The following is a 13,388-nucleotide window of genomic DNA, read 5'->3' on the forward strand; positions in this document are numbered from 1 at the left end:
CATTAGAGGAAGGATGTAGAGGCTTTGGAGAGGGCGCAGAAGATGTTTAACAGGACGCTACCTGGATTAGAGGGCATGTGCTATAAGGAGGTAGGACATACTTGTGTAAAGGGGGTTTCTTCTTTTTTCTCTTTGTTACTGTGTATGTAATCAAAAGGGCTTCTTTTGTTTTAAAAGCAGGAATGTTTCTTTGTTGTGAGAGAGTGCTGGGAGAATGGTATTCCTTTGTAAACCAAATGGGGATTAATGTTCTTTCTTCTGAGTCTGTAAGCTTTTGTTGACGGGCATTTGGGGAGATCGGCGCGAGGGGGTCGAGAGAGAGAGGATGCAATGCTGTAAGCTGGGCAAGGATCAGACCCCAAGCGGGGGTCCGAGGCCGGGAGGTACTCTGAGGAGGGGGGATGAAGCTAGATGTGCTTGGTTGACCACTCGGAGGGTCCTGAGCTGCGAGTCGAGGAGTTCGGAGGGGATCGAATGGTGGCCAGAAGACTTCAGAAATTGAGCTCCAACGGTTGTGCACAAAGTGGTTTGGACTTTGATAAGTTTGGCGCCTTTTCTTTATTTTTTTCTCTTCATATATTACTGTATCGATATTAACCACTTAGTTATAGTAACCTTTATAAATTGTACTCATTTAATCACATATGGTGTACTGTCTGTTTTTGGGCGAGGCGGGGACATCACACAGCATCCACACCAGCTGATTACCCAGTTTGGCGGGGCCGAAGGCTGCTCCCCCTAGACGGAAATGAGCTGAGCGAGCCTGAGGCGATCCAGAGGGTTACACTTGGGTTTTTTTCTCTGGAGTGGCAGAGGCTGAGGGGAGTCTCGATAGAAGGTTATAAAAGGCAAAGGTACTGTAGACAGCCTGTATCTTTTTCCCAGAGTTTGTTTGTTGTTTGTTGAGATACAGAGCAGAGTAGGACCTGACCATTCAATCCAACCCCCCCCCCCCCCCCCCAGCAATCCCCAAACTAATCCCAACCTAATCAAGGGACAATTTACAATGACCAATTACCCTACCAAGCAGTACGTCTTTGGACTGTGGGAGGAAACCAGAACACACGGAGGACATGGGAGAATGTACAAATTCCTTACAGGCAGTGGTGGGAATTGAACCCTGATCATTTGCACTGTAAAGTGTTGTGCTAACCACTATGCTACCGTGCCCCCCCAATTGTTGAAATATCTAATGCACTTAAGGTGAGAGGGGATAAGTTCAAAGGAGATCTGTGGTGCAAGTTCAATTTTACACACAAAGTGGTGGGTGTCTGGAACGCACAATGTGGGGTGGTGGTGGGAGCAGGTACAACAGAGGCATTTAAGAGGCTTGTAGATGGATACATGAATATGCAGAAATTGGAGGATATGAGCCATGTGCAGACAGAAGGGATTAGAGTCGTTGGCTTAATAATTTCAGCACAACATTGCTGAAGGACCTGAGGACCTGATATTTTACATTTCCATCTTCCATGTTGTGTCTGAAGAAGTACTTAACAACACCACATGGGGAACCCATACAAATTTTGTGCAAGGACGCTTTACAAGAGGAAAAAGGTATCATTCATATGGCCTGATGCATCAAACAGAACATCAGGCCTTACAGAGTTAGTGTGAAAATTGGCCTTTCCTCTACTTACCCACACAGGATGGGGTGGGTGGGATGTGCACCTGCATCAGGGGAATAGTAACAACTGAAGTCTGGGGGGGGGGGCTGTTACCATCTTCAGAGATGAGGGTTTGAGGTGAATTAAGTGTCGAGTGGCAGTGGCAGTCTGCTGGTTGGCTGACAGTGGGAGTGCCTGGAGAGGAGTAGAATTGGGGTGGCTCAGTTGGACATGCACTAAAGATATTAACAGAAAGTAGGACCTACCATTGTATAATAGTGGATGACTTGTCCTTCTCAGCCTTAATTCTGGAGTTAAGTCCAGCCATGTTGCAAATAGACTACATATCATGTAGATGTTGGATTACATTTGTAAAGTGTGCAATAGGAGCAAATACAATAAAATTCACCTTGCATTGCACAAAAAATGCTCCCAGTTTCAGGTTTGTGTAGAAGCCAAGAAAAGCTGCCTCTCCTCATTGCAGCACTGTGCCCAAGCCTGTGCCTTCAGATCAGTCAACATCGAAGCAAGTCCAATAGCCCCCTGTGTTTGCGCCGGCTTTTCAGAAGTGCGATTTATCATGCTCACTTTCCTTTGGAACTTTAGATCTATTTCTCTCTTTCGTTGTTCTGCAGCCTCTCAGAGTCTGGCTTGGTATAACAACTGGCCTGCATGTGACTCTGCAGGGAGCTGTCACCCCTGAACTCTGTCCACGCTTCTCGCTGCCTCAGTAATGCAGCCAGCATAATCAAAGCCCCTCACCACCCCCAGACAATTCTCTCCTCTCGCATACAAAGGCAGAAGATACAAAAGCTTGAAAGCACCAGACTCATTGACAGCTTGTCATGGTGGCGTAGTGGTTAGCACAATGCTCTACAGTCCAGGGGACCCGGTTCGATTCCCATCGCTTGTACCCCGTGACCGCGTGGGTTTTCTCACACATTCTCACATGCTCCCACGTGGTCACTCTAAATTGTCCTGTGATTAGGCTTGGGATCAAATGGGAGATTGCTTGGTGGCACGACTCAAAGGGCCAGAAGGGTCTATTCCAAGCTGTATCTCAATAAGTGAATAAATAGCCGGCTGTAATAAGACTAATAAACGATTCCCTAATACAATAAAATTCATTCATGACCTCACAATCCACCTCATTATGAAATTCTGCTCTTCATTGTTTACCTGCACTGCATTCCCTCCGGAGCTGTTACACTTCATTCTGCATTTTACACCGTTCTACCTCAATGCTCTGTGTAAGGATCTAACGTGCATAAGCAGTATGCAAGACAAGCTTTCCACTGACCCTTTTGCACCAATCCTGCATTAATTCCATTTAAAATTTTTCATCAACTGCCCTGAGATTCTACACGTACCACACACTCAGGGCAATCCACACTGGCCAATTAGCCTACCAACTTGTACGTCTCTGGGGAGTGGGAGGAAGCAACAGTACTCAGAAGGACTCGATATATTTTCAGGGAAAATGTGTAAACTCTGTACAGAAAGCACCTGAAATCAGCCTTGAACTTGTGAGTCAGCAACTCTTAGAAAGGCAAAGAGCAAGCCAGATGGAGTACTGAGATACACTAGAATGATGAATGTTCTCCTGAATTGAACAAGATTAGAATTTTGCTTTTTAAACAACTTTCCCACCCTTTACACAGTGACTGTTATTGCCGTGATGGTTGCAGTGGCCTATGTACATACAGAGTGAATGTTCTAAAAGAAGAATCAAGCATTAAGTGACTGAGATTTGCTGTCTTTGGGAAGTTATATCAAATGGAAGGAGACACCATGTTAGGCCATAGCTGTGATGGTGGGACGTTTATGGCTTGCTGCAAGTACTAAGAGTGGCCGAGTGGTGACATTTGGTTATTGCTAATGGGCAGACTAATGATGGTGAATTGTCTGGGAAAGTACCGAGGAAATGAAATAACATAAGTCTAATAACGAAAGAACAAAGAGCCTGGGGGTATATGTCTCTCCTGAGCAAATGATCTCCTGTACGGGTGTTTGCCCAATAAATACGTTCCATGGTTTAGCGCCTGAAGCTTCTGGAAGTGCTTTGGAACTGCCAAGGACAAGTCAGGGAACTACAGGCTCATCAACCTGGCATCAGTGGTGGGGATGACATTGGAGGGAATTTTGAGGGACAGGATCAACCAACATCTGGATAGAATGTCAGGTCTGCACAGGCAGGCACCTCCCAGTCTCCACCCAGCTAACAGGAGTCACCTGCCCCTTGTTCCCAACTCATTACCTGCAACCTATTTAAACCCAGCTCTTAATTGCAGTCCTGGTTCACCCATCAAACTAGTCAGCCTCAAACAGTTGCTTCTAGCCTTCGGTTACTTTGTTGCTTCCTGTGGTTAGTATTTATTCTGTCATATTCTGTGGCCCTGCATGGTCTGTTATTTTGCAGTGTATTAGTAAAGTATTGGTTACTACAAAATCATCTCCACTGCTCTGCTTTTGAGTCAAGCCTCTGTACAATTCTTGACAGGACAAGTGAACCAGCAGAGTTTGGTTGCCAAAAGGAAGTCACCCATCGACATGACTATACGCTCCAGAAGCAGCAGGAAACCACTGACCATCTACCCACAACACTCAACCAACTCTCTGTCTTGATACAGCAACCCTGTGCCCATCAACCTCCCCCTGCAGAGCCCCAAACATTTTGACGTGCACCTTGCACTTCGAGATCCAGCCATCTCTGTATTTCATGGACTGAGCCAAGATTGCCTTTGCCATCTCACCCTTCACTGGCTGAGGTCTGACCTGGGCCACGGCTAACAGCAACATTAAGACCCCTATTCACAACAGATATGAGGACAGATATGAGGATTTGAGATTTGAGGATTTGGGTTTTTAACCAGCCAGGAAGTGGAAGGGCGGCACAGGATCAGATATTTTACCCGTGGCAAGGCTCGCGCTCTGTGCTGGATTACACTGTGGAATTCAGGGCCCTGACAGTAGAGAGCAGCTGGAATGCAGAAGCTCTGTTTGTCCATTACCACCAAAGCCTCTCAGAGCACTTGAAAGATAAGCTGTCTTGACCTCGAAAGCCTCATCGCCCTAGCCCTCTGTACTGACAAGCGTCTTAAAGATCAACCCTCCAGATCATCTGCCAGAACCCCAGTTCCATCCTCAGAACCACTTCAGGCTGTGGGACGCTTATCAGCAATGTCTCCAGAACCCAAGCAATTAGGGAGAGATCCCTAAACCCCTACCCCCCAAAGGAATGAATGTCTGTAGAGAAACAACTTGCTTGCTTACTGTGGAGTAGCTGATCACCCACACATCAAATGGCCACTGTGTCTTGGCAGATATGGGGGGCCTCCTATTTGGTAAGCTCCCACCCCCAGCCCCTCGCTCCTGCACCCTGAGGCCGACACACTCTTTCTGTCCTCCTCCACGTCCTGACAGCTCTACGCTGGCAGGAAGCTTCAGAGGATTCTGGTGCAGCAGGCGACTTCCTGTACCGGGCTCTGTGTGTGCAGCTTGGACTCCCTATTGAGCCTTTCTCTCTCTCTCCCCTTCTGCGTCACGGCCCTTGAGGTTTGGGATGATCAGAACATGCACACGGCCTGTGCACGCGAGCATCAGAGAGAATCACGAGTCCATCCAATTAACTCCTGATCGACTCACCCAACACTCCTCTCATCTTGGGTTACCCCTGGCTCTTGACTCACATCCCTCATTTCGCTTGGTCATCTGGTTCACTGCTGAGCTGGGGACCCACCTGCTGGAACACCTGCCTCCAACCTCAGGTGCTTTCACCTGTAAACTCATGGAGAGGAAGAAATCTCCTGACCTCCCCAAACTCCCACAGGAATACCACAACTTCGTCATCACATTAGCACCCTGCTGCTCACATGACTGCACGGTCAACCTCCTCCAAGATCTTCCTCTCCCCTCCTGAGACCCAAGCCATGAAAGACCACGTCAGCAAGATGCTATAGCATGGCTTCATTCACTGATCCCAGCCCCAAAGGAAAGATGTGGATCTCTATCCCTTAATTGACTACCATGGACACAACAAAATCACTATTTGGAACCACTACCCTCTGCCCTTGATGGATGGATAGATTGTGCACATGCAACACTCTGTGGAGTTCAAACTGGATCAAAGGAGTGCATACACCCAAATTGTCATCTGCTAGGGGGATGAGTGGAAGACAGTGTTCATAACACTCCAGGCCACTACAAATACTTGATGATGCCTTCCGGGCTCTCCAATGGTCTAGCTGTTTTCCAAGCCTACATTAACAAGATCTTCCGAGACACACTACACAGGTATGTGTTCATCACTTCGATGGCATCCTTAACTTCTCCAGGGCCCCTAAGACCACGTCTGTCATGTCCATTCAGTCCTTCAGCGTCTCCTCAAAAAGCAACTGTACTGCAAATGAGAGAAATGGCAGTTCCACACCCCAGTCATTTCCTTCCGGGGTTATGTGCTCTCACCCATCGTCAGAGACTCTCTCCAGCCAGGACATGCTCTCTTCTTGCTGCTGCCATCAGGAAGAAGGTACCGGAGCCACAGGACTCACATCACCAAGTTCAAGCACCACCATGGATGCATTCCAACTGCACGCTGTTGTCAAATGGCCCCAACCACGCTCCCTCAAGCAGCGACAGCATTTGTTACATTTCTCCAACTTCTACCACAGTTTAATCAGAAACTACTGCCAAGTTGCCACTCCTCTCCTCTCCCCCCCCCCTCACTCAGTCACCTACTGTACCTCATGGATAACTTGGTCTGCTTTGGCGTACCACAGAGCTGAAGAGAAGCTCCACTCCCATTCTCTGCCATCCAAACCCCTCTAGACTCCTTGTGGTTGAAATGGACATGACTGACTTGGTCATTGAGGCTACCCTCTCCCAGTGAGGACTGGGCAGGAAATACACCTTGTGCCACCTTCTCATGCAAATTGAAATCTACCCTCTGCCATTATGGAGTAGGAGACATTATGGAGTAGGCCCATCATTAAATGAGCCTTGGAGGAATGGAGACCTTGGCTGATGGGAAACACTGAACCTTTCCTAATCTGGACTGACCACAAGAACTTCATATCCATTCAACAGACCTGCCAATTCAACCCAGTTCAGGCTTGTTGGGTCTTCTTCTTTGAGAAATTCAGCTCCACCATCTCCTACTGACCTAGATCCAAGAATACTATGGCAGACCCTCTGTCACAACACCAATGCCCTTGAATGACAAATCCTACAGAAAGTAGTTGTTCCAGCCCAGTACATCATGGGTAAGCCTTCCCCACCATTGTGCACATCTACATGAAACATTGTCATAGGAAAGCAGCATCGATCATCAAGGACACCCTGATGGTACAGAAGATGGAAGAAGGTACAGGAGCCTCAGGACTCACAATACCAGGTTCAGGAACAGTTACCACCCTTCAACCATCAGGCTTTTGAATAAAAGGGGATAACTTCACTCAACTTCACTCAACATCATTGAAATGTTCCCACAACTAAAGGACTCACTTTAAGGATTCTTCATCTCATGTTCTCAACATTTATTGCTTTTTTATCAATTATTGCTATATTTCTTTCTTTTTGGATTTGCACAGCTTGTTGTCTTCAGTACCCTGGTTGAACATCCAAGTTGGGTGGTCTTTCAGTGATTATATTATGGGTATTATTCTATAGATTTATTGAGTATTGTCACAAGAAAATGAATCTCAGAGTTGTATATGGTGACATAAATATACTTTGATAATAAGTGTACTTTCAACTTTGAACTTTGGGTTATCCATGCTGTTCCTCTTGACTACATGAAAGTCCATATATCTACAAATTGTCCATGACATACTGCTGTCCTTACTTAAGGATCCTAGGAAAGGATTGCATTAGTTTTACAACTGACAATGATTTCAACATTTCAACAAGTTGCAGTACAGGACATGTCACCAACTTTCTTCAGTTGCTTACAGCAGCAAAATCAAGCCTGATATTATTGAGCCCTAAAGGCAGTGACAGAAATCACACTTCCTTTGACTGGTTTGTATATTGTGAGCGTGGGGTAAAACAGGAAGTCTTTGTATCACACCTGCTCATGCAACCTCAGAATATTTTATCAAAATTCTTTGAACATATTTAACCACAAGAGAAATGTTAACTCTGGTAATGACTCTAGCAATAATGGGTGGAAGTTCCACTTGTAATAGGGGTTCCTACATTTTCCAGCTGAACTTTTTCTTTCATTAAATTTTCTTCCTTCTTTATCTGCTAATTAATGACTCCCGAAAGGCCTCCAACGTTATTCTCCAGGAATGAATCTTTACCATGACTGTTGGACAGTTTAGGCTCTGATGGGATAGTGACAAGGAGATTAGAGATCCTTGTCCATTGAAGCTAAAATTCCATTCTTTGCAGGATGGAGTCAAAGAGCAATCTCAAAGATCTAATGTTTGCTGATAAAGGAAATTGGTATGGCTGATTTCAAAATACTCAACCTGAAAGTGAGTTGAGTACAAAAAAAAACAGAGTATTAAAATCCTTGATAAGATATATAGTATCATACAATTTATGGAAATAAGAGTAGCAAGAAATAAGTACAATAAAGTAAGAATTTAAGTTAACAATTTAAGTTAAACTATTGAAATAGCATCATCGGTCTTCAGCCTTCACTTCCATGGTTAGATCTCATTGTTTTTATATTCAGTGTTTTCACCCGTTATTTCTCAGTTATTTTGTGTGGGGGAGGATTTCGGGATTGATATTCTTTTTTGGTTAGTTTCTTTGTGTGGGGAGATGTTCTTTTTGCATTTCGTTCGAGGAGAGGGGTATTTGGGGAGCAACGTTCTTGTTCCCCATGCGGGGTGGTGGTTGGGGGCTGATGATCATGTTGCCGTTCTTGGTCTCATAGCTATCTGGAGAAGAAGAATCTCAGTTGTATACTTTGATAATAAATGAACTTTGAAAACACATAAAGTGGCTTGTTCAAGCTTCATGTTTTACTGCCGTGTGGAGTAAGGTGCATAGTTTCTGGAGAATAAATTTCATTAAATCACAAAGCCAGAATGAGAAAAGTCAGCTGGTAAGAGTTATCTCCTTAATTCAATTCTTCACCATCCAATCAATGACAGAGGAAATATTTAACTAAGAACTGGCTAAGCAAAACACTAACTTCAAAACACTGGAAACATTCCACAAGTCAGGCAATACTTGTGGAGAGAGAAACAGAATTTCATTTTATTTTTTAACAGAAAATCCAACTGCTCCAGCATGCTTTCCTGCACTGCTCTATTTGTGACCCACTGTACTACATTGAGTATAGAGAAAAAGAAACAGAAATTCTTTCCCTAGCATTGGTGGCCCTCAGGTTGTTAAACACATTAAACCTTGCACCAATATCTATGTACCCCCACACCCCATCCCACCAAAATAATTTTGCACTCTAATCTTCTTGGCCCTGTCAAAGTACAGGAGTAGATGAGAAATACTGGTGTGCTGCCTACAGAGACTCGGCCCATTTTAAACTTTATCACCATCTAATGTTGTAGACACTACTTTCTACAGATTGATGCAGTCAAAAATAGAAACTTTCACAAATGTGGTTGAAGCCACTTTCAGGCTCTTTTTCAGAAGGGGAGAAAAATTCATAACTTTAAAATCTATAGAATTTCTACTCAATCTCAGGTGTCTGGTAATGAAAGTGCTACTCTACATTGATAATTTACACTGAATACTCACACTTGCTCTGGGTCTTCAGATTCACTGAAAGCACAATAGTTCACTGAACATGAGCCTTATCTTCACATATTGTTACATTCTATCTAAACATTGCATTAATTGGAATTAACAAAGCATGAAAAATTGCACAATCCACAGCTATTGTGTCACTGTGATTTCTTTGAAAGTTTTATACTATAATATAAAAGAAGAGAAACCTGATAGTGGTTCTCCTTGCTAAATGCTCAAGGAAAAGACATTGCCAGTGTCCTCTTCAGCAGCCTCTCTCCAACGGACAATTTGATCACTATCGGAAAACCTCCAGGCCCTCTCCTCTTCTCGCTACCACCATCAGGCAGGAGGTATAGGGCTCGTAGCTCCCATACCACCAGGTTCATGAACAGTTGTTACCCTTCAACCATCAGCTCCTGAACCAAAACTGATATCTTCATTTACCATCACCCTGAACTGATTCTCTGACCATTCAAGAACTCCTCACAACTCATGCTCTCAGTATTATTTTTATCTGCACAGTTGGTCTTCTCGTGCACATCGATGTTTGTCAGTCTTTCTTCATGTACGGTTTTTAGAAAGTTCTATTGTAGTAACTTTTTCCCTGAAAATGGCTGCAAGAAAATGAATCCCAAGTAATACACAGTAAAATATGTGTACTTTGACAATAAATTTATTTTGAACTTTGGATTTTGATGCCTGCTCCCTTATTCATAGTGTGGATTATATCCATCCACGTGGGGAGTATCTCAGGATCCATTATCATGCGTCAGTTTCAAAAGAAACATAGGGAGCAATGCCGGCCAATATAAATGGCTTTCTTGTCCTCAGAAAAGCCTTTGCCTCTGTTGGAGTACCGTGCTCAAACCTCGTTTCCTGCAACTGTTGGTCTCCATGTTAGATCTGCTACATGATGGCATGCAAGCTGTAATTTCAGTTGGTCTATAGCAGACCCAATCACGCACTGACCTCACCTTCAACAATATTCTCATTGGAGTGAAGCTCATCTACATTAAAAATAGGAAACAGTTTAACCCCTCTGCATAACCAATGTTACTCCACCCCCAGAAACTAAGCTGAAGCATACAGATGATGTTTTGCAGAAGTTAAGGCTGAGTTCCAGATCATTATTGATGCTTATTCACTGAAGCATACAAAAGAATGGGCCTTATACTAAATATTTCAAAATAAAGCTATGCTATCAACCCCCACCCTAATGCAGAGTAGCATTTACTACCAATAGATGTCCACAATGAGAACACTAAAAATGTGGACCATTCCTATTTTGTAATGTGTCTCTCAAAAAAAGCAGACATTGATGAAATTTACCTTCAGTGAGCTGGAATAAAAATATAAGAACTTTTCCACAGCACCAATGGCCTTCAGCTTCCAAATGTGTAATAATTTCACCAACATTACTCTCCAAACAAACACTTACACTGTAATTTTATTTTCCTCTTTCAAAGTGGTAGAGCAGATGAGAAAATTTGACCTGTTCCCCAAAAAAGACCTAACCCACCTTACAGGACATCAGAAAATAATGACCTTCTAACATACTGATAAGGTCAAAGCTGGAAACAAACTGAGTTCTCACAATGCAGCTGAAGCCCACTTGTCTTTGGACAGTGAGGACGACTATCAAAGCTTGCAGCAGGATTTGGAGCTGCTGGTGAAATGGGCTGAAAAATGGATGGATTCAATGTAGACAAGTACGGGAGGACCAACCAGGGGAGGTCTAACAGGGTGAGTGGTAAGACACTGAGGAGTGCAGTGGAAGAGAGAGATCTGAGAATACAGATCTATAATTCCTTGAAAGTGGCATCACAAGTAAACAGGGTCATAAAGAAAGCTTTTGGCACATTAGCCTTCATAAATCAATGTATTGAGTACAGGAGTTGAAATGTTATATATCGAAGTTGTATAAGATGTTGGTGAGGATTGATTTGGAGTGTTGTGTCCAGTTTTGGTCACCTACCTACAGGGAAGATCAGAATCAGAATCAGGTTTAATGTCATTGGCATACGCCGTGAAATTCATTAACTTTATGGCAGGAGTACAATGAAAACATGATAAATAAATATAGAGAAAAATATTGAATTACAGTAAGTATAATATGTATTGAATAGTTAAATAAGTAGTGCAAAAAGTAGAAATAAAATAAAATAATAAATGAAGTAGTGAGGTAGCATTCATTGGTTCAATGTTCACTCAGAAATCGGATAGCCAACCGGAGTGCCCTAACTGGGTGGCAATGGAGTTGAGCTCCACTAAAGAATTATCTATCTCTGCACTTCTTGGCTCTGCACTCCCTAGTAGTCTGCCCAGATCAATAACTAATCCTCTTGTTAGACACACTTTGCGTATATGGGCTCAGATCAGGAAATGCTATGGTTTCCAGGGGTTTTCCGTTTCCAGCCCTATTGCTCATAATCACCTTTTTTTACCTACTACATACGATTCAGCATTCCAGGTTTGGTATAGGAAGGGCATTAGACATTTTGAAGATCTTTTCATTGATAATCGCTTCGCTTCTTTTCAGCAGCTCTCTGTTAAGTTCAATCTGCCCAATGCTCATTTTTTCAGATATCTCCAAATCCGACACTTTATTGCTCCTTTAATTCCTAACTTTCCTGAAATGCCTGCGAAAAATGCTATGGACCTATTTCTTTCCATGAATCCACTAGGTAAAGGCTTAATATCAATCATCCGAGATAAACTAGCAGCCTTACGACGGGCCCCCATGGATAAAATCAAAATGGCCTGGAAGCAGGATTTAAATATCTCCTTATCTGAGGAGAGCTGGGATTCAGTTCTCAAATCGGTTAACTCAACCTCTCTTTGTGCTCGCCACTGCCTTTTACAGTTTAAGATTGTTCATAGAGCCCATTTGTCCAAATCTAAACTATCTCGATTCTACCCTAGCGTTAGTCCGCTCTGTGATAAATGCAAGAGGGGCGTGGCCTCTCTCATCCATATGTACTGGTTCTGTCCTAGCTTGGAGAAATTCTGGAAACATGTCTTCACTACGTTATCGTGTATTCTGAATCAGCACCTAGAACCAAACCCCTTAATTGCTCTGTTCGGTTTTTGGGGCGAGACAGATTTATGTCTGGGTCCGACCAAATGCCGAATATTATCCTTTGCTTCTCTCCTGGCTAGACGCTTGATCCTCCTCAGATGGAGAGATGTTGCCCCACCCACTCATGCTCAATGGCTTAACGACATCATGACCTGCTTGGACCTCGAAAAAATTCATTATTCAGTTCTCAATTCGGATCTAAAGTTCCATAAGATCTGGGGACCTTTTATCAAGTACTTTCATAACCTTCCTCTTGTCTAGGGTTTTTTTTTCTTTTCGGTCCCTTGCCTTCAGCTCCTTTTTTTTCTGGTAGAAGACATTATTATCCTCTGTTGCTGAGTGTATTCACAGTCTGGGAGTTTGGCTGTCCTGACTTATACTCTCTATATTGTGTTGTGGTTGGTCTGGAGTTGCTGTTGTTTTTTCTTGTGTTGTGGGGCTTGGGGAGGACACTAAGCTTACTTGTCTTTAATTTAGGTGCTTTTTTTTTTGCTAAATTCTCTTCCTTTGTAGCATATTGTTATTGTATGCTTAATTTCGCACTGTTTTAATGTTCCTCATTGGGATTTGGGGTTTTTAATTTGTAAAATGTTTTGAAAAACTAATAAAAAAATTTAAAAAAAAAAGAAATCGAATAGCAAGGTGGAAGAAGCTGTTCCTGAATCCCTGAGTTTGTGCCTTCAGGCATCTGTACATCTGACATGAGAAGAGGGCTTGTCCTGGGTGGTGGGGATCCTTAATGATGGACACCACCTTCCTAAGGCACCGCTCCTTGAAGATGTCTTGAATACTACGGAGGCTAGTACCCATGATGGAGCTGATTAATTTTACAAGTTTCTACAACTTACTTTGATCTTGTGCAGCAGCCCTCCCCCCCACCACCCCCCATTACCAGACAGTGATTTAGCCTGTCAGAATGCTCTCCGGCTCATCTGTAGAGGTTTTTGAGTGTTTTAGTTCAACCAATCTCCTCAAACTCTGAATGAAATATAGCCTCT

General features: G+C 43.4%; 1 protein-coding gene across 1 annotated transcript in view; it reads right to left on the minus strand.

Moving 5' to 3' along the window:
• The window catches only part of si:dkey-9k7.3 (circularly permutated Ras protein 1), a 74,021-nt gene that overhangs the window by 43,405 nt on the left and 17,228 nt on the right, over positions 1-13,388 (minus strand). The gene's annotated exons all lie outside the window — the stretch shown is intronic.

The sequence above is a fragment of the Hypanus sabinus genome, chromosome 7 (assembly GCF_030144855.1).
Source record: "Hypanus sabinus isolate sHypSab1 chromosome 7, sHypSab1.hap1, whole genome shotgun sequence".
Lineage (NCBI taxonomy): Eukaryota > Metazoa > Chordata > Chondrichthyes > Myliobatiformes > Dasyatidae > Hypanus > Hypanus sabinus.